This window comes from Hemiscyllium ocellatum, unplaced genomic scaffold (assembly GCF_020745735.1).
Source record: "Hemiscyllium ocellatum isolate sHemOce1 unplaced genomic scaffold, sHemOce1.pat.X.cur. scaffold_754_pat_ctg1, whole genome shotgun sequence".
NCBI lineage: Eukaryota > Metazoa > Chordata > Chondrichthyes > Orectolobiformes > Hemiscylliidae > Hemiscyllium > Hemiscyllium ocellatum.
Window position 1 is genome coordinate 130,399 of NW_026869217.1, and position 21,048 is coordinate 151,446.

Genomic DNA, 21,048 nt, shown 5'->3' on the forward strand with positions numbered 1-21,048 from the left:
CATCCACTACTTTCCATTAATGATATAAATGATTTGGATGTGAACATAGCAGGTATAGTTAGTAAGTTTGCAGATGACACCAAAATTGGAGGTACAGTGGACAGTAAAATATGTTACTTCACATTACAACGGGAACTAGATCAGTTGGGCCAATGGGCTGAAGAGTGGCAGATGGAGTTTAATTTAGACAAATGGGATGTGCTGAATTTTGGAAAAGCAACGCTTCGTGGGACTAATACACTTAATGTTAAGGTCCCAAGGAGTGTTTCTGAATAAAGAGACCTGAGATTGCAGGTTCATTATTCCTTGAAAGCAGAATTGTGAGTCGATAGGATAGTGAAGAAGGTGTTTGGTATGCTTGTGTTTACTGATCAGAGCATTGAGGAGAGGAGTTGGGAGGTCATTGTCTGGCTGTACAGGACATTGGATAAGCCACTTTTGGAATATTGCGTGCAATTGTTGTCTCCTCCCTATCGAAAGGATATTGTGTAAATTGAAAGGGTTCAGAAAAGATTTACAAAGATGCTGCCAGGATTGGAGGATTTGAGCTACAGGGAGAGGTTAAATGGGTTGGGCCTGTTTTCCCTGGAATGTCTGAGGCTGAGGGGGAACCCATAAGGAGGCTTATAAAACCATGAGAGGCATAGTTAGGATTAACAAACATGGTCTCTTTCCCTGGGGTGGGGTAGTCCAGAACTGGAGGGCTTAGGATGAGAGGGGAAAGAGATAAAAGGAATGTAAGGGACAATGTTTTGATGTAGAGGGTGTTGCGTGTATGGAATGAGCTGCCAGAGGAAGTGGTGGAGTCTGGTACAACTACTGCATTTAAAAGGCACCTGGATGGGTATACGAACAGGAAGGGTTGAGGGGGATTTGAGCCAAGTACTGGCAGATGTGACGAGATTATGTTAGGATATGTGGGTGGTGTGGATGAGTTGGAAGGTAAGGCTCTGTTTCTGTGCTGTACATCTCTATGACTGTAAATGTTTACCACTATCCATTACCAGCCATACACTTCACTGTTTCCCTCTTTACCTTGGTCAGTTCTCCCCTCAGCACATGTCAATGGCTTTGGTTGTGATTGTAGGGTGTGCTTTAGGGTCACTTTAAAAATCCATCATCTCACAGAATTCCACTACACTACAATTTCCCAGAGGATATCTCAGTGTGGCATTCCTCCTTCACTCAGCGTCATCACCCAACGGTCGATCTGAGACAGTTACGTCCCTGGCCATTTACACAATGTGTTATTTAAAGAAACACCAACACAAACAAAGAGGAGTTTGGAGAACATCACTGTTGCTGATGTGACTGTCCGAGATTATACAAAGACTGAACTCTCCCAAAATTATCGCAGTGCCTTTGCATTACACAGGAATTCATTGGAATGTGTAACAGTGTTGAACAATGAAATGCTGTTCGGCAGCATCCAAACTGTTCTCCTGGTTGTGGTTTTGTGACACGTTACCCAGAATTTGTATTCAGGCTGATTCGGCTGCATTATCTGAGGCCAAATACTTTCTCTGTAATGTCTTTATTACCCAGTACTGTCAGGGTTACCCATCCTGCACTCCCTGAGACTCCTCAAGGAGGTGGACAGTAGAATATTCATGTTCCACCTTTTGTTCACCCTGTCACCACTAAATCTCATTTATCTCTGTGCCACAGTCCAGCCACCTTATTGCAGAGACTTTGTCCGTTCCAAAAAAAGAACATTACAATTGATTCTTTCCACAATTTCTTGTCACAGTCCAATTCACTGATGGACAGTTTCAGTTAAACTCGGCATCTTCCTGTTCCTTTCTGCTTGTCTTCAGCTACATCGCCATTTTCTGTTTGGATTTGGAAAGCCCCTATCACCTGAACTCTCTGCATCCTCTCTGTCAGTATACAGCCCTGTACATAAGCCGTGACTGGCCAGGACGCTGCTCCCAGCAGGGTTGTTTCTAATTCTCTTGTGAGGTATTGCTGCCTCCTACTGGCCAGTGTGTATTTCCCACCCCGAGCTGCCCTTGAGCTGAGTGGCTTCCTGGATCGTTTCGGGGGCAATTGAGAGTCAACCCCATTGCTCTGGGTCTGGATCATATGTAGGCCAGACCCGCTGCCTATAACAGATTTCCTTCCTGAAAGGATATGAGGCAGTTAGATGGGTATACTGGACACCGGCAATAATTTCTGGATGAACAGTCGGGTGAGAATAGCACGAGGCCATCAGCTGTCCCACTCATAGCTCACCCGTCAGTGAGTACTGATCCCAGTGTAGCATCAATCAAACCCCTTTTACCATGACCATTGTGTGATCCTGATACCTTCCTGCACGCTGGTGATATCACTCAGTCTCTCTCCACGTGGTATCCCTCACTGTGTGGGTCTAATTGCTGCCTCTGTCAGTGTCTCTCACTCTTGCAGTTACTCCAGATCCTGAGCCAACTGCATCCTCCACTCCAGAGAGACGCAACAGCACAGGCCATGGATGGAGACTGGGGTTTTCCAGTGCGACTCTGTGGGACTCAGTGCCATCCTCCATGTGTAACCCTCACTACATCAGTCTAATTTCCCATTCTGTCTATTTCTCTGTCTCCCGTAGGTACTCAGGAAGTTCCTGTCTCAGCCGAATTCCTAAGTCCTGTCTCGTCCATAACCGCATCAAAGCCAGTTGGTCAGCCAGAGAGAGATGGAGAGGGAGATCTGGAGCCTTCAGTAAATCCTGCAGCCGGTAAGATCACTCACAGTAAACAGCACAGGGAGGAGTTAGTGGCCTTCTGTAGTCATACCCGGAAGACAGGATATAGACACAGAGCTGGGCAAGGAACAGCAACATTCTAGGCTTCATTCCCACCATCTTGTGCTCTCATCTCCGCTGTACTGGTCCTCACTGAGACATCTCTCTCTCTCTCTCTCTCTCTCTTTCTCTGTCTCTCTATCCGTCTCTCTCTCTCTCTCTCTCTCTCTCTCTCTCTCTCTGACTCTCAGTCTCTCTCTGAGACTCTGTCTCTTTTTCTCTATCCCCTCTTTCAACCCTTCTCTCTCTCTATCTCAACCCCTCACCCTCTTTCTCTATCTCTCTTCCCCTCATTCACTCTCGCTCCCACCCCCTCACACACTCTCCACCTCATCCCTCTCTCTCACCTGACTCTCTCTCACTCTCTCTCTCTCGTGTGCCTCACCCTCGTGTCCCTCTCTCTCTGGCTCGCCATTTATCTCTGAGGAGAAAGTGAAGTCTGCAGATGCTGGAGATCAGAGCTGAAAATGTGTTGCTGGAAAAGCGCAGCAGGTCAGGCAGCATCAAAGGAACAGGATATTCGATGTTTTGGGCATGAGCTTATGCCCGAAACGTCGAATCTCCTGCTCCTTGGATGCTGCCTGACCTGCTGCGCTTTTCCATGAACACATTTTCAGCTCGCCATCTATCTCTCACTATCTCGCTCTCGCCCCTCTCTATCTATATTTCTCTCTGTCTCCCTCGTCCCCTTCTCACACTCTCTGTCTCGCACTCTCAGACCCTCTCTCTCATTTCCGTCCCCTCTCTCACTCACACGTGCACCCCTCTCTCCCTCTCGCTAGCCCCCTCTCTCGTCTGTCTCTCTTGCTCGCACCCCTCTCTCCCCCTCTTTCACCCCACATTCCCTCTCTCCTCTCTCTCATCTTGTCCCGCATCTCTCTACCCCTCTCTCTACCTCCTCTCTCTGCCCCCTCACTCTGTCCTCTCTCTCTGCCCTCTCTCTCTGCCCTCTCTCTCTGCCCCCTCTCTCTGCCCCCTCTCTCTGCCCCCCCTCTCTGCCCCTCCTCTCTGCCCCCTCTCTCTGCCCCCTCTCTCTGCCCCCTCTCTCTGCCCCCTCTCTCTGCCCCCTCTGTCTGCCCCCTCTCTCTCTGCCCCCTCTCTCTCTGCCCCCTCTCTCTCTGCCCCCTCTCTCTCTGCCCCCTCTGTCTGCCCCCTCTGTCTGCCCCCTCTGTCTGCCCCCTCTGTCTGCCCCCTCTCTCTGCCCTCTCTCTCTGCCACCAATCTCTGCCCTCTCTCTCTCTGTCCCACCTCTCTCTGTCCCACCTCTCTCTGCCCCCTCTCTCTGCCCGTTCTCTCTGTCCCCTCTCTCTGCCACCTATCTCTGCCCCGTCTCTCTGCCCCCTCTCTCTGCCCCCTCTCTCTGCCCCCCTCTCTGCCCCATCTCTCTGCCCTCTCTCTCTGCCCACTCTCTCTGCCCTCTCTCTCTGCCCTCTCTCCCGACACCCTTCTCTTGACACCTTTCTCTCCACTCTCCTCTCTCCACCCTCCTCTCTCCACCCTCCTCTCTTCACCCTACTCTCTTCACCCTCCTCTCTCCATCTCCTCTCTCCACCCTCCTCTCTCCACCCTCCTCTCTCCACCCTCCTCTCTCCACCCTCCTCTCTCCACCCCCCTCTCTACACCCTCCTCACTCCACTCTCCTCTCTCCACCCTCTCTCTCCATCTCCTCTCTCTCCATCTCCTCTCTCCCCTCTCCTCTCTCCCCCTCCTCTCTCCACCCCCTCTCTCCACACACCTCCCTCCAACACCCTCTCTTTCCACCCGCTCTCTCCACCACGTCTCTACCCCTCCTCTCTCCATTCACCTCTCACCACCCTCTCTCTCCTCTACTCTCTCCATTCTCCTCTCTCTCCCTCCTCTCTCCACCCCCCTCTCTCTAACCTTCCACTCTCCACCGCTCTCTCACCACTCTCCGCTCTCCACCCGCTCTCTCCACCCTCATCTCTCCACCCTATTCTCCAACTCCCCGCTCTCCACCATCCTCTCTCCACCCCTCTCTCTCCACCCCCCTCTACCCTCCACTCTCCACCCCTCTCTCCACCTCCCTCTCTCCACCTCCCTCTCTCCACCCCTCTCTCTCCACCCCCCTCTACCCTCCACTCTCCACCCCTCTCTCCACCTCCCTCTCTCCACCCCCCTCTCTCCACCCCCCTCTCTCCACCCCCCTCTCTCCACCCCCCTCTCTCCACCCCCTCTCTCCACCCCCCTCTCTCCACCCCCGTCTCTCTAACCTCCACTCTCCACCCTTCTCTCTCCACTCCCCTCTCTCTCCACCCTCCTCTCTCCACCCTCCTCTCTTCACCCTCCTCTCACCACCCCTCTCTCCCCTCTCCAACCCCCTCTCTCCACCCCCCTCTCTCCACCCCCCTCTCTCCACCCCCCTCTCTCCACCCCCCCTCTCTCCACCCTCCTCTCTCCACTCCCTCTCTCTCCACCCTCTCTCTCCATCCTCTCTCTCCACTCCCTCTCTCCACCCTCCTCTGTCCAACCCCCTCTCTCCAAACCCTCTCTCTGTCCCCTTCACTCTGTTCCCCTCTCTCTGTCTCCTTCTCTCTCTCTCCCCCTCCCTCTATCCCCTCTCTTTGTCCCCTCCCTCTGTCCTACTGTCTCTGTCCCCTTCACTCTATCCCCCATCTCTCTTTCCCCGTCTTTCTGTTTCCCTCTCTCTGTCCCCTTTTCAATGTCCCCTTCTCTCTGTCTCCTTCACTCTATCCCCCTCTCTCTGTCCCTCTCTCTCTGTCCCTCTCTCTCTGTGCCCCCCTCTCTGTGCCCCCCTCTCTGTGCCCCCCTCTCTGTGCCCCCCTCTCTGTGTCCCCCCTCTCTGTGTCCCCCGCTCCACTCCCCCCCGTCTCTCCCCCTCTCTCTGTCCCCCCTCTCTCTGTCCCCCCTCTCTCTGTCCCCCCTCTCTCTGCCCCCCCTCTTTCTTTCCGCCCTGTCTCTGGCACTATCACTCTCTTCCCCTCTCTCTAACACCCTCTCTCTGTCGCCCACTCTCTGTCCCCCTCTTTCTGCCCCCCCTCTTTCTGCCCCCCTCTCTCTGTCCACCCTCTCTCTGTCCCCGCCTCTCTGTCTCTCCCCTCTCTCTGTCCCCCTCTCTCTGTCCCCCCTCTCTATATCATCCCCTGTCTCTCCCCTTCTCTCCGTCCCCCTCTCTCTGAATCCCCCTCTCTCTGTCCCCCTCTCCACGTCCCCTCCCCTCTATGTCCCCCCTCTCTCTATCGCCCCTCTGTCTCTCCCCTTCTCTCCGTCCCCTTCTCTCCGTCCCCCTCTCTCTGCCCCCTCTCTCTGCCCCCTCTCTCTGCCCCCTCTCTCTGCCCCCCTCTCTCTGCCCCCCTCTCTCTGCCCCCTCTCTCTGCCCCCTCTCTCTGTCCCCCTCTCTCTGTCGCACCCTCTCTGTCGCACCCTCTCTGTCGCACCCTCTCTGTCGCACCCTCTCTGTCCCCCTCTGCCTCCCTCTCTCTGTCCCCTCTCTCTGTCCACCCTCACTCTGTCCCACTCTCTCTGTGCCCCCTCTCTATCCCACCCTCTCTGTCCCCCTCCATCTGTACCCGTCTCTCTGTCCCCGCTCTCTCTGTCCCCCCCTCTCTCTGCCACCCTCTCACTGTTCCCCTTTCTCTGTCCCGTCTCTTTATACCACCCTCCCTGTCCTCCCTTTCTCTGTCCTCCCTTTCTCTGTCCCCACTCTCTCTGTTCCCCTCTATCTGTTCACCTCTCTCTGTTCTCTTCTCTCTATCCCCATCCCTCTGTTCCCCCTATCTCTGAATCCATCTCTCAGTCCTCTTCTCTCTGTCTGCCTCTCTCTGCCCCCCTTTCTCAGTCCACCTCTCTCTCTGCCCCCCTCTTTCTGTTTTCCTTCTCACTGTCCCCTTCTCTCTTTTCCCCTCTCTCTGTCCCCGCTTTCTCAATCCCCCTGTTTCTGGTCCCTCTCTCTGTCCCCCCGTCTCTCTGTCCCCCCGTCTCTCTGTCCCCCTAAGTCTTTCCTCCTCTCTCTGTTCCCCCCTCTCTGTCACCCCCCTTCTCTGTACCCCCTCTCTCGATCCCACCCTCGCTCTGTCCACCCTCCCTGTCCCTCTCTCTCTGTTCCCCTCTCTCTCTGTTCCCCCGTCTCTCTGTCCCCCGTCTCTCTGTCCCCCGTCTCTCTGTCCCCCGTCTCTCTGTCCTCTCTCTCTCTGTCCCCCCGTCCCCCCTCTCTCTGTCATCCCCTCTGTCCCTCGTCTCTCTCTTCCCCTCTCTGTCCCCTCTCTCTGTTCCCCTCTCCATGTTCCCCTCTCTCTATTCCCCCCGTCCCTTCTCTTTCTGTTCCAGTCTCTCTGTCCCCCTCTCTTTATCCCCCTCTCTCTCCCCACTCTCTCTATTCCCCTGCTCTGTCCCCCCTCTTTCTTTCCGCCCTCTCTCTGACACCCTCACTCTGTCGCCCACTCTCTCGTCCCCCACTTTTCTGTCCACCCTCTCTGTCCCCGTATTTCTGTCCCCCCTCTCTCTGTCCCCCTCTCTCTGTCCCCCCTCTCTCTGTCCCCCCTCTCTCTGTCCCCCCTCTCTCTGCCCACCTCTCCACGTACCCCCTTCTCTGTCCCCTCTCTCTCTGTCCCCTCTCTCCCTATCGCCCCTCTGTCTCTTCCCTTCTCTCCGTCCCCCGCTCTCTGTCCCCCCGCTCTCTGTCCCCCCTCTCTCTGTCCCCCCCTCTCTCTGTACCCCCTCTCTCTGTCCCCCCCTCTCTCTGTCCCCCCCTCTCTCTGTCCCCCTCTCTCTCTGTCCCCCGTCTCTCTATACCCCCCTCTCTGTCCCCCTCTCTCTGTCCCATTCTCTCTATCCCCCTCTCTCTGTCCCCCTCTCTCCCTATCGCCCCTCTGTCTCTTCCCTTCTCTCCGTCCCCCGCTCTCTGTCCCCCCGCTCTCTGTCCCCCCTCTCTCTGTCCCCCCCTCTCTCTGTACCCCCTCTCTCTGTCCCCCCCTCTCTCTGTCCCCCCCTCTCTCTGTCCCCCTCTCTCTCTGTCCCCCGTCTCTCTATACCCCCCTCTCTGTCCCCCTCTCTCTCTGTCCCCTTCACTCTGTTCCCCTCTCTCTGTCTCCTTCTCTCTCTCTCCCACTCCCTCTATCCCCTCTCTTTGTCCCCTCCCTCTGTCCTACTCTCTCTGTCCCCTTCACTCTATCCCCCCCTCTCTGTCTCCCTCTCTCTGTCTCCCTCTCTCTGTCTCCCTCTCTCTGTCCCCCTCTCTCTGTCCCCCCTCTCTCTGTCCCCCCTCTCTCTGTCCCCCCTCTCTCTGTCCCCCCTCTCTCTGTCCCCACTCTCTCTTTCCCCCTCTCTCTGTCCCCCTCTCTCTGTCCCCCTCTCTCTGTCCCCCTCTCTCTGTTCCCCCTCTCCACGCCCCCCTTTCTGTCCCCCACTCTCTATCGCCCCTCTGTCTCTCCCCTTCTCTCTGTCTCCGTCTCTCTGTCCGCCTCTCTGTCCCCCCCTCTCTGTCCCCCCCCTCTGTCCCCCCCCTCTGTCCCCCCCTCTCTGTCCCCCCCTCTCTGTCCCCCCTCTCTCTGTCCCCCCTCTCTCTGACCCCCCTCTCTGTCCCGCCACTCTCTATCGCCCCCTCTCTCTGTTCCCCCTCTCTCTGTTCCCCCTCTCTCTGTTCCCCCTCTCTCTGTTCCCCTCTCCACGCCCCCCTCTCTCTATCGCCCCTCTGTCTCTCCCCTTCTCTCCGTCTCCCTCTCTCTGTCCCCCCCTCTCTGTCCCCCCTCTCTGTCCCCCCCTCTCTGTCCCCCCTCTCTGTCCCCCACTCTCTGTCCCGCCACTCTCTGTCCCGCCACTCTCTATCGCCCCCTGTCTCTCCCCCTCTCTCTGTTCCCCCTCTCTCTGCCACCAATCTCTGCCCTCTCTCTCTCTGTCCCCATCTCTCTGTCCCCATCTCTCTGTCCCCCCTTTCTCTGTCCCCACTCTCTCTGTTCCCCTCTATCTGTCCCCCTCTCTCTGTTCTCTTCTCTCTATCCCCATCCCTCTGTTCCCCCTATCTATGACTCCATCTGTCAGTCCTCTTCTCTCTGTCCGCCTCTCTCTGCCCCCCTTTCTCAGTCCACCTCTCTCTCTACCCATCTCTCTGACCCCCTCCATCTGTCCCCATCTCTCTGTCCCCGCTCTCTCTGTCCCCAATCTCTCTGTCCCCCTCTCTCTGTCCCCCTCTCTCTGTCCCCCTCTCTCTGTCCCCCTCTCTCTGTCCCCAATCTCTCTGTCCCCCTCTCTCTGTTCCCCTTTCTCTGTCCCCCTCTCTCTTTCCCCCCTTCTCTGTCCCCCTCTCTCTATCATCCCCTGTCTCTCCCCTTCTCTCCGTCCCCCTCTCTCTGACCGCCCTCTCTCTGACCGCCCTCTCTCTGACCGCCCTCTCTCTGACCCCCCTCTCTCTGTCCCCCTCTCTCTGTCCCCCTCTCTCTGTCCCCCTCCTCTGTCCCTCCCTCTCTGTCTCTCCCCCATCTCTCTGTCCCCACTCTCTCTGTCCCCCCTCTCTGTCCCCCTCTCTCTATCATCCCCTCTCTCTATCATCCCCTCTCTGTCTCTCCCCCCTCTCTCTGTCCCCCCCTCTCTGTCCCACTCTCTCTGTCCCCCTCTCTCTGTCCCCCCTCTCTCTATCCCCCTCACTCTATTTCCTTCTCTTTGTCCCTTTCTCTCTGGCCCCCTCCCTCTGTAGCCCTCTCTCTGTTCCCCTCTCTCTGTCCCCCCTCTCTCTGTCCCCCCTCTCTCTGTCCCCCCTCTCTCTGTCCCCCCTCTCTCTGTTCCCCCCTCTCTCTGTTCCCCTCTGTCTGCCCCCATCTCTTTGTCCCCCTCTCTCTGCCCCATCTCTCTGCCCCATCTCTCTGCCCCATCTCTCTGCCCCCATCTCTCTGCCCCCCTCTCGCTGTCCCCTCTCGCTGTCCCCCTCTCGCTGTCCCCCTCTCGCTGTCCCCCTTTTTCTGTTTCCCTCTCTCTGTCCCCCCTCTCTCTGCCCCCCTCTCTCTGTCCCCTTCTCTCTGTCCCCTCCCTCTGTCCTACTCTCTGTCCCCTTCACTCTATCCCTCCTCTCTCTCTGTCCCCGTTTTTCTGTTTCCCTCTCAATGTCCCCTTTTCACTGTCCCCTTCTCTCTGTCTCCTTCACTCTATCCCCCCTCTCTCTGTTCCCCTCTCTCTGTCCCCCTCTCCACTCCCCCCTCTCTCTGTCTGCCCTCTCTGATTTCCCCTCTCGTTGTGCTCCCCTCTCTGTCCCCCTCCATCTGTACCCGTCTCACTGTCCCCCTCTCTCTGTCCCCCTCTCTCTGTCCCCCCTCTCTCTGTCCCCTCTCTCTGTTCCCCCTCTCTCTGTTCTCCTTTCTCTGTCCCATCTCTTTGTCCCGCTCACTCTGTACACCCTCGCTCTCTCCCCCCTCTCTCTGTCCCTCTCTCTCTGTTGCCCCCTCTGTGTCCCCTTCTCTCTGGCCCCTTTTCTCTGTTCCCCCTTCTCATCCTCCCCTCTCTCAACCTCTCCCTCTCTCCTTCCCCTCCCTCTCCCCGTCTCTTGCCCTCCCCCTCACTCGTGCTTCCCCCCTCTCCCATCACCCTCTTTCTTCCTCTCAGCCTCCCCTCCCTCCTTCCCCTCTCTCGCCCGCCCTGTCTCCTTCCCCTCACTCTCCCTCCTCTCTAGCCTCCTCGCTTCTCTCCCCTCTCTCGCCCTCCCCTATCTCACTCCCTTCTCTCGCCCTCCCCTACCTCTCTCCCTTGTCTCGCCCTCCCCTCTCTCGCATTTACCCTCTCTCGCCCTCAATTTCCTCCCCTTCGCTCGTCCTCCTCTCTCTCACTTTCACCCTTCTGTCGCCCTCCCCTCCCTCCCTACCCTCTCTCTGCCCTCCCGCCCTCTTGCCCTCCCCTCTTACACCCTCCCCGCTTTCTTGCCCTCCCCTCTCTCGCCCTCTCCTTCCCTCTCACCATCACCTCCTTCACTCCCCTCTTTCGCCCTCCCCTTTATCGCAATCCCCCTCTCACACTCCCCTCACTCACCATCACCCCTCTCTCGCCCTCCCCTCCCTCCCTTCCCTCTCACACCCTCACCCTCCCTCACGCCCTCCCCTCCCTCCTTCCCCTCTCTCGCCCTCTCCCTTCCTCCCTCCCCTCTCTCGCGCTCCTCTCTCTCCCTCCCTTCTCTCGTCCCCTCCCCTCTCTCGTCAACCCCTCCCTCCCCTCTCTCGCCGTCCCCTCTCTCGCCATCCCCTCTCTCGCACTCCACTCTCTCACCCTCCCCCTCTCTCGCACTCCCTTATCTCGCTGTCGTCCTCCCTCTCGCCCGCTCCCTCCCTCTCGCCCACACCTCCCTCCCCTCTCTCGCCGTCTCATCTCTTGCCCTCTCCTCTCTCGCTCTCTCCCTCTCTCTCGCACTCCCCTCTGTCCCCCTCCCCCTCTCTCGCACTCCCCTCTCTCGCACTCCCCTCTCTCGCACTCCCCTCTCTCGCACTCCCCTCTCTCGCACTCCCCTATCTCGCTGTCTCCCTCCCTCTCGACCTCTCCCTCCCTCTTGCACACCGCCCTCTCCCTCTCTCTCGCCTTCACCTCCCTCTCCCCTCACTCGCACTCCCCTCTCTCCCCTCCCCCTCTCTCGCCTTCCCTACTTTCTCGCCCTCCCCCCGTCTCGCCCTCACCCCGTCTCGCCCTCCCCTCCCTTCCCTCTCCTCACTCGGTCACCCCTTTCTCGCCATCTCCTCTCTCGCCCTCCTCTCTCTCGCCCTCCTCCTCTCTCGCACTCCAGTCTCTCGCCCTCACCCCTCTCTCCCCTCCCCTCTCTCACTCTCTCTCCCTCTCGTGCTCCTCTCTCTTGTCCCCCCCTCACTTCCCTGTCTCATCCTCCCATCTCTCAACCTCTCCCCTCTCTCTCTCCCTCCCCTACCTCCGTCCCCTCTCTTGTCCTCTCCCTCTCCCTTTTCCTCCATCTGCCTCGCGCTCCCTCTCTCTCCCATCCCCTCTTTCGCCCTCTCCCTCACTCATGACATTCCCTCCCCTCCCTCCGTCCCATCTCTCGCCCTCCCCTATCTCACCCTATCTCTCCCTTGCCCCCTCTCTCCCCCCCGGTCCTTCACTTTCCCTCCACCATCTCTCACTTTTGACCCTCCTCAATCAGTGTCTCTCTCTCTCCCCACCTTCCTCCGTTTCTCTCTGACTGAATCGCTCTCCCTCCTGTCCCTCTCTCCCTGTCTCTCTGACATACTCTGTCTCCCTGGTCCTTCCCTCTCCCTCTGACCCAGAGACTGGGTGTGTTTGGGGGTGAGGCTGCATGTGGGGGGTGGGGGTGAGATGTTGGAGGTGGGGAAAATGGGGTAGAGATGGAATTGTGGGAGGGAGACAGCGACGGCACGAGAGAGAGGGGGAGAGGGAAAGTGGAGGCAGGTGGAGAAACCGGGGTTGGGGGCGGTGTGTGTGAGAGAGAGGGGGATGAAGAGAGGGTTGAGAAATAGAGTGTGTGCTAAAAGAGAAAGAGAGAGAATTCAGGAGCAAGAGGAGGGGAGAGGTAATGAGGAGGCTGGGTTGGAGTTTTGGGGTAACAGAGGGAGTTAAACCCAGCTCCTGAGCTCAGTGCGCGGTGCCCTCCCCTTCCCTGAGGACCAGGACTTGGGGCTGAGTCTGTCTCTCTCCAGCTCAGCTTCTCCAACACAAAGACACACAACAACATCGGTCCCTCTGCTGCTCGGCACGCATTCATCAGCATTTTTATTGGTTACAAATGGAAGTGATGGATACAGTCAGTGGGATGGTGCCTTTTCTCACTGGCCCCTGAGTTGTGAGAAACATTGAAATGTTTCCCTGTAACCCCCCTGTGGGATAAGGATGGACAAACCAGCGGTCCCCTCAGTCTGTTACCATAGCGACAGGCTGCTCCATCGCTGAAACACTGAACTGAAATGAGAAAATCCCGGATGGTGTGATTAATGAGGGAATTTGATGGATGGATGGATTTGGGTGAAGGGATATTTCAGCACATTCTTCAGCTGCTGCCTGAACTTAGTCTGGGTCACGGCGTAAATCGCGGTGTTTGTGCAGCAACTGAGGAGCTGCAGCATGAAGCCCAATTCCTGCACAAAGTCATGGAGATACACAGACTCATACCCAATATTCCACATCCGTCTCCATATTGAATACAGCATTAACGTTGACCATAACAGGATGAAATTGGCCGAGATCACAAACAGTAAAATGATGGATTTTTTTCGGTTTCTCATTTCTGTGTCAGACTGAGCGTCCCCATTGGTGTGAGCGCGGAGTCTCCTGCGGGCTCTGCTGGTCACTAAAATGTGTCTGACGGTGAGAACATTGAGCAGCAGAATCAGGAGAAATGGGACACCCGGGGTTAGAATGTGGTGGAGGGACTCGATTGTGATCCGGACACTGGAGAATAGAACAGCGTCTGTTACATCACAAAACCAGGGGGCGTTCCCCAGCCAATACCGAGCCGTGAGCATAAAATACCAGGAAATGTTCTTTAAACAGCTCAGCACAGTCACTGCTCCCAGAACCACAGCCGCTGTTTTCTCACTGCAATATATACTTTTCAGCTTCTGGCAACAAATGGCCACAAACCGATCAAAGGTGAAAGTGACGGTGAACCAGACAGAGCAGTCAGTGGCTGCATAAAGCAGGACGGCGTGGATATTACACACGGGGACGGAGTCCTTCAGGAAATAAAACTGTTCCCGATAAACAATGGGAATGTGTCTCAGGATCAGGTCGAGGATAATGACCAGGAGATCCGCCGCTGCCATGGCCCCCAGGTAACGTCTGACACATGGAGACAATCCACAATCTTTATAAAGCAGGACGTAGATGGTCACTACGTTAACTGTGAGGAAGGAAAACAAACCCATTATCCAACAGTCCGGAGGCAAAGAGACCCGTTTGATCGTGGACCCAGTGAGATTTTCAAATGTGTCCCTGTATTCAGGGATTTATTAAAATAATTGGAGCTGGAATAACAAATGGGAAGGTCGGAATTACTGACAAAAATGTGACATAAACCACAAGAAACCCTCCCTCCCCAAACACACAGAGACACATCCATAAGGACAGATGGTTTCTAGAACATTCCCACACACTCGATCACTCGAGAGCAGACACAGATCACTCCTTCCCAGTTCCTAATACGGAGGGTGGGAACGTTGCTGTCCTGAAGGATTCTCTCCCAGTTTCCTGAAGACAAACGGAGTTTGGGAATTTTCTGTATTTTGGTCTAAATTGTGGTCGATCCTGTGTCGTGGAGAAATGTAAACGCAGAGAAAACGTATTCATCCCTTTAACTGCCTGAGGGGCCTTCGGAACAGTGTCTCCTTCTCCCTGGAACGGGATCTCTTCCCTCGGGATCTTATCGTTTGTTCAATTCACTGACGTCCGGCCGTTCACAAACAAACAACGTCAGGGACAGAACGTTCCGGGGAATGTCAGTTATAGAATGTCAGGGACAGAACGTTCCGGGGAATGTCAGTTATAGAATGTCAGGGACAGAACGTTCCGGGGAATGGCAGTTATAGAATGTCGGGGACAGAACGTTCCGGGGAATGTCAGTTATAGAATGTCAGGGACAGAACGTTCCGGGGAATGTCAGTTATAGAATGTCGGGGACAGAACGTTCCGGGGAGTGTCAGTTATAGAATGTCGGGGTCAGAATATTCCGTGGAGTTTCGTGACCTGTCCATCACCTTTCTCCCCGACCTACCTCACCACCATGATGTACTGTGCACAGGCTACATACCTGTCCAGCACGGGGAGCTGTGCAGGCCACATCATTGCATTATCTATAAACCTCAGCCAGACAGTCTGATCAGCACAGCGACCTGTGCAGTGATCACCCGTGAATTAATCTGTAACTCAGGAGCAGTTACCCTCCCAGCATGTAGGACTGTGTACCCCACCCCAGTGCATTGATCTGTAACCCAGGAGCAGTTACCCTCCCAGCATGTAGGACTGGGTACCCCACCCCAGTGCATTGATCTGTAACCCAGGAGCAGTTACCCTCCCAGCATGTAGGGCTGTGTACCCCACCCCAGTGCATTGATCTGTAACCCAGGAGCAGTTACCCTCCCAGAATGTAGGGCTGTGTACCCCACCCCAGTGCATTGATCCGTAACCCAGGAGCAGTTACCCTCCCAGCATGTAGGACTGTGTACACCACCCCAGTGCATTGCCCAGTAGCACTATGTTAGATCCCTGCCCAGTGAGGGGAAACTTGCAGCCCATGCTGGAAGTGACAGGACGTACAGCTCCCACCCATTTCCAGCTCCATATCTCCATTGTGCCATGACAAGGGGGTGCTGTGGGTGTGAACATCACTGTCAGAGAGAGATGGCGGGGGAATCAGTTTAAATATCACCACATGGGAGGGGTTTGGGGTATAGACAGAGAGGGGGAGACTGAGAGACAGTGTCATGGAAGGATGTGCTCCCAGGTTTCAGAATGCTGAAATGTAGACACTTGGATAGCATCCTGTAACATGAGCCAGTCTTCCCAGGAAAGATGGGAAAAGGGACATTGGTGTGAGGTCAGATGAAACAACAGCTGCTGTGTGGTTTTGAAATTACGTTTATGTAATTTTAATAACTGTCTTATTGAAACAGTATATTGCTGTAGAGTTGGAGTAGGGTAATAAGCAGTTAGGAGAAAGAGGGTCCCAGAGTTGTGAATAGTTGATGTAAAATGTTCACTTTCAGAGTTAAAAAAATACATTGATATTTTTTGTTTAAACACTGGAATTTGGGAGTTCTCTATCACTCATATTTCAACAGTTTACAAGGTAAATTGAGCATTTCTTTATGTTTAGTTTAAGTTATCAGATGAGCTTCACACTGTGCCCTAACAATTGCTGTGTGTGTATCTGTGTCTCTGTGTGGGGCAGGTCTGGCTGTCTCTGTGGTGCTGAAAGTGATGCAATGCCTCCCTCTGCTGGCCTCCACACGCCACTGCACAGGCATTGGGAGAGGGTGAAAACCAACAGGGATTCACTCAGAGAGGGGGAGGGAGAGGGCAGCTACTCACAGCACCATCCAAACTGATGTCTTATCCATGTACTGATCTAAATGTCCTTTAAAAATTGTAACTGTCCCTATTTTCACCAGTTCCTCTGGAAGTTCATTCCACACACAAGCCAGCTTCTGTCCAAAATAATTACCTCTCCTGACTTTTGTAAATCTTTTTCCTCACGCCTCAAAATATCCCTCAGTTTTAAATCCCCAACTCTCTGACTGGACACAGTATTCCAGAAGAAGTCTCACCAATGTCCTGTACAGCCACATCATGACATCCCAATTCCAATACTCAAAGGTCTGACCTATGAAGACAAGTGTGTTAAACACCTTCTTAGCCACTTTCTATATCAGATGCAATTTTTAAAGAATTAAACCTGACAGCCTAGGTTTCTGTACTACAACACCACCAAAAGACCCTACTTTTAATTGTATAGGTCCTGTTCTTGTTTGATTTACCAAATCCAATGCCTGGCATTAATCCAGACTATCCTCCATCTGCCACCCCTCAGCCCAGTGTGTGATATGACTGCCACGTCCCCCTCCCCCATCAATTTTAAAATGCCCACCCCCTCTCCAGGAGGCCTGCACACTCTGGCCTTGATTTTCACAAAGACCCTGACCTTGGTTTGCCTTATGTGGTTAGAGGGAGGAGGGACGGATTGCAGACACAGTCAGTGGGGAGGAGAGGCTGGACAGTAATCAGCGGCCTGGTGTCATTTCATGGTTTTAGGAAGAGGGCAGACACACGTTAGAGTGGGTAAGATTGATTGGTGTTTTGGGGTCAGAAATTAATCCCTTCCTTCGCCTCTGGTGTTCAGTAATAAACATCTATTTGAGACCCTTCATTGGGCAGAGTGTTTCTGCAGGATTTCTTTCCCTAATATTGCAGACTACAGATAATAGCGATTAAAGATGTTCATAGTTAATTTCAATATTCAGCAAGTACACTCAATATCCTACAGTTGAGACAAATATCTTGCATTTGTTTAATAATACAAAGTGTTTTTTGTAATTCAGTAATAGTAACCTGATTATAATCAATCCACACTGAGCTGGAAGCGGGCACTAAAATATGACCCAAAATCTGGGTATGGTAGTATAGTGGGCAGTGTCCGTGTCTCTGAGCCAGAGCTCTGGGTTTGATTCCAATTCCTGAACTTGTGTGGTAGTGTTCCTAGCTCTGGATGAGAAGGTCTGGATTGAAGTCCTGCCTGTTGCAGAGGTATGTCACAACATGTCATAATAGGCTGATGGACAAACACACAGGAGAATAATGTTACAGCTTTATGGGTATTGCCGAGTGGTGCTCGTGTCCCTACCTCTGGGCACAAAGGTCCAGGTGTAAATCCCACAGAAGTGTCTCCTAATATAGCTGAACAAACTGATTAAACTGGTTTAGAATTGTAGCTTGATGGAGAAGGAAGAGGTGTCGGTGTTGCATTTCAGAATTTAGCCCCGGGATGACTGAAAGTACAGCCATTCGTGTTGATTGAAGTCACATTTCGCAGCAGGAAAGGTTCATAAAATCTGAATGGTCATGGATAGGTTGAGTAGTCAGGGTTTTTCCCCTGGTTAGGGGCGTCCAAAACTCGGCGGCATTGGTGGAAAGTGAGAGGGGAAAGGTTTTGATGGGGCCTAAAGGACATCTTTTCACACAGAGGGTGGTGTGCGTATGGAATGAGCTGCCAGAGGAAGTGGTGGAGGCTGGGTACAACTACAGCATGTAAAAGGCATCTGGATGCTGACAGACCTGCCGAGCTTTTCCAGCAATTTCTGTATTTCTTTTAAAAATGCATTCATTTTAACACACGTATTCTGAATAAATTAGACACTTTTATTTTTTAATGAAGCAGGAACATAAAAATATATCTTCAAATCGACCAAGGCCATTTTCTGCTCAGGGTATGGCTCTGTGTATGACAGCAGCAATGATGCACCGACATGGAACAGGGAATGTGATGGAGACATAGTTTGGACAATGTACAAGGGATAATATCTGGACAAAGTTCTTTCAAGTAAAAATTGGCGAGTTTGTGTGAGTGTGTGTGTTTTATAGAAAGGGAAATATTGATTATATATTTGTAATACAAAAATAGTTTGCCATTCATCTTTCCACCATAGTTGGAGTGACATTGCTCTGGATCATAAACGTGCTATTTGAGCAGATTAAAGATACTAGCCTGACTTGTTCCTAAAACTGACCCTGACCCAGCCTGAGACCGATATCATCGGCTATATCACCGACCTGGTAACATTTAACATTTGTTGTGAGCAGTGAGGGAGTCGGACTAGAAAAGGAAACAGTGACCCAAAAAGCCAGGGAACTATAGATCGGTGAGCCTGATGTCAGTGGTGGGTGAATTGTTGGAGGGGATTCTGGGGGATAGCATTTACATACATTTGGGAAGGTAAGGGCTGATCAGGGTAGACAACGTGGCTTTCTGCATGGGAAATCATGTCTCACTAATTTGTTTGAGTTTATTGAAGAGATGACAAAGAAGATTGATGAAGGCAGTTTGGTTGACATTGTCTATATGGACTTCAGCAAGGTGTTCTTTTAAAGAACAAAGAGCAAAGAAAATCTTACAGCCCAGGAACAGGCCCTTCGCCCTCCAATCCTGAGCCGATTCAAATGTCCTGTCTAAATCTGTCGGTCAATTCCTAAGCATCTGTATCCCTCTGCTCCCCACCTACTCCTCTGCTCCCCACCTACTCATGCATCTGTCTAGACGCACCTTAAATGAATCTGTCGTGCCTGCCTCTATCACCTCTGCTAGCAAACCGTTCCAAACGCCCACCGCCCTCTGTGTAAAGTACTTACCGCGTGTATCCCCCTTAAACTGTCTACCTCTCACTTTGAAAGCACAACCTCTCGTTATTGAATCCTTCACCCTGGGAAAAAGCTTGTCTCTGTCCACCCTGTCTATAACCTTCATGATTTTTCAAACCTCAATAAGTTCCCCCCCAATCTTCTTTTTACTAGTGAAAATAAACCTAACCTACTCAGCCTCTCTTCATAGCTAGTATTTCATTCTGATTGGTAGACAGATTAGTAAGGTTCGGTCACATGGGACACAGAGGAAGCTAATCACAATTGGCTTGAAGGAAGAGGGGTATTTTTCAGACTGGAGGCTTGTGAGCAGCAGTGTGCTGTAAGAATCAGGACTGAGTTCACAACATTTCATCATTTATGTCAAGGATTTAGATGTGGATATTGGGGCCATAGTTAGTAAGTTTACAGACGACATCAGAATGGTGATGTAGTAGATTATCTCAGAGTACAACAAGACCACAAATAGATGGGACAAAGGGGCAAGGAGTGACAGATGAAGTTTTATTTAGATAAAGACGAGGGTTTGTATTTTGGGAAGGCAAATCAGGGCAGAAGTTATACACTTAATGGTCAGGTCCTGGGGAGTGTTGTGGAACAAAGGGACATAGGGCTGCAGGTACATTGTTCCTTGAAAGTGGAGTCGAATGCAGACAGTGCGGTACAGAACACATTTGGCACATTTGCCTTAATCAGTCAGAGCATTGAGTATCGGGGTTGTGATGGCATGTTGTATCTGTACAGGATGTTGGTGAGGCCACTTTAAGAATACCACGTACAACTTGGTTGTCTGCAGAAATGACTTACACAGATGTCCCAGGACTGGAGGTTTGAGCTTTAGGGAGAGGTTGATTAGGTTGGGGTGTTTCCCCTGGAGTGTCAGAGGTTTAGGGGTCACATTATAGAGGTTTATAAAACCAGCAGGGGCATGGATATTCTGAACAGCCATGCTCTGCTCCCCAGGATAGGGGAGTCCAGAACAGGAGAGTATAGGATGGAGGGAAGAGGGGGAATGATTTAGAAGGGACTGAAGATAAATGTTTCACATATAGAGTGGTGTGTGTACATAAAGTGCTGTCAGAGGAAGTGGTGAAGGAGGTTACAATCGCACATTTAAAAAGTATCTGAAAGACGAGGGATATCGGCCAAATGCTGGCAAATGGAATGGGATCAGATTTGATATCTGATCGGAGTGAACAGATTGGACGAACGGGTCTGTTTCCATTCTGCATGACACTTTGATTCTATCAGAGGAATGACGAATAACTCTGAATGGACTTTCAAGTGGGAATCCTCTTCACTGGAAGTTTATCGTGCCTCTATGTTCACATTGATTGAAAGCTGCATTAGGTAAATATTTGACAGAGAACTGAGTCATGGATAATGGGACACAGACAGGAAAGTGGGGCTGAGACCACAACCTGATCAGCCACCATCTTAGTGCCTGCTGGAGAAGGTTCAACGTATCTAATGTCTCACTCCTGTCCCTCAATTCCGTGGTCCTGTGTTCCATTCAGGCCATTAAACCTGTTAGGCAGGAGCATTTAGAGACGACTTACTCCTATAACCTGGTGCACAGAAACAGAGGAGATCATTTGGACCTTCAAGATTGTCCCACACGCTTTGATGTGATTTGAGAAATATAATTGTAAAACCCAGGCTGGGTATGAAAGAGGCCCCTCATCTCTCTTTACAGAGCTTCCCCTCTCTGAAACTTGTGCTCTATTTGTGGCTCATGTTGTAGACCCAAGTTCACTATGAATACAGCCTCCATACCTCACCCAGAGATGGCTCACAAAATCCTCTGGTCTCCCTGACGGCAACATTCAAAAACAGAACATTCATGAAAATAAAACCCACTAACTTTCCAATAACAGAATGTGAGAACATCAGACACAGGGACAGGTTGTTCACTCCCCAAGCCTGCCTTGCCCTTCACTAAGATCATGACTGATCTGTTCTCGGTCTGAAATCCTCTTTCATACCCAATTCCTCATCGCCCTCAACTCTCGGACAGGTCAATATCCATCTACCTCCTCTTCAAATACTTTCAGTCATCTGGCTCCCTGAACACTCTTGAGAAGAGAAATCTTGATATTCAATACCACCTGTTTGAAGAAACCCCTTGCTGCTCCTATACCATGGCCTATTGATATGAACAAAAGGGGTTGACACAAGGGGTCAGGTAAAAATGACTGGCCCTGATATCAAGGCAATGGCTAACTTTTGTTGACATCAAAGAGCTTAACAAAACTGGACTTAATGGGAATCAGAGTAAACTCTCCAGTGTTTGGAATCAAACATGGCACAAAGGAAGGTGTTCATCATCTCAGTCCTGGGTCACCTCTGTGAGAGATCCTCAGGGTAGCTTCCTCTTCACAAACATCTTCAGCTGCTTCATCAATGTCTCCTCGCCCCCACCCTCCCCACCATAAGATCAGAAGTGGGGA

At 52.7% G+C, this 21,048-nt stretch overlaps 1 long non-coding RNA gene across 1 annotated transcript in view; it reads left to right on the forward strand.

Annotated features, from left to right (window-relative positions):
* Positions 1 to 21,048, forward strand: part of LOC132814224 (uncharacterized) — a 65,170-nt gene that overhangs the window by 18,353 nt on the left and 25,769 nt on the right. The window contains exons 2-3 of the long non-coding RNA XR_009644341.1: positions 2,588 to 2,716; positions 13,309 to 13,524. This is a non-coding gene — a long non-coding RNA (uncharacterized LOC132814224). The remainder of the gene's footprint in view (positions 1 to 2,587; positions 2,717 to 13,308; positions 13,525 to 21,048) is intronic.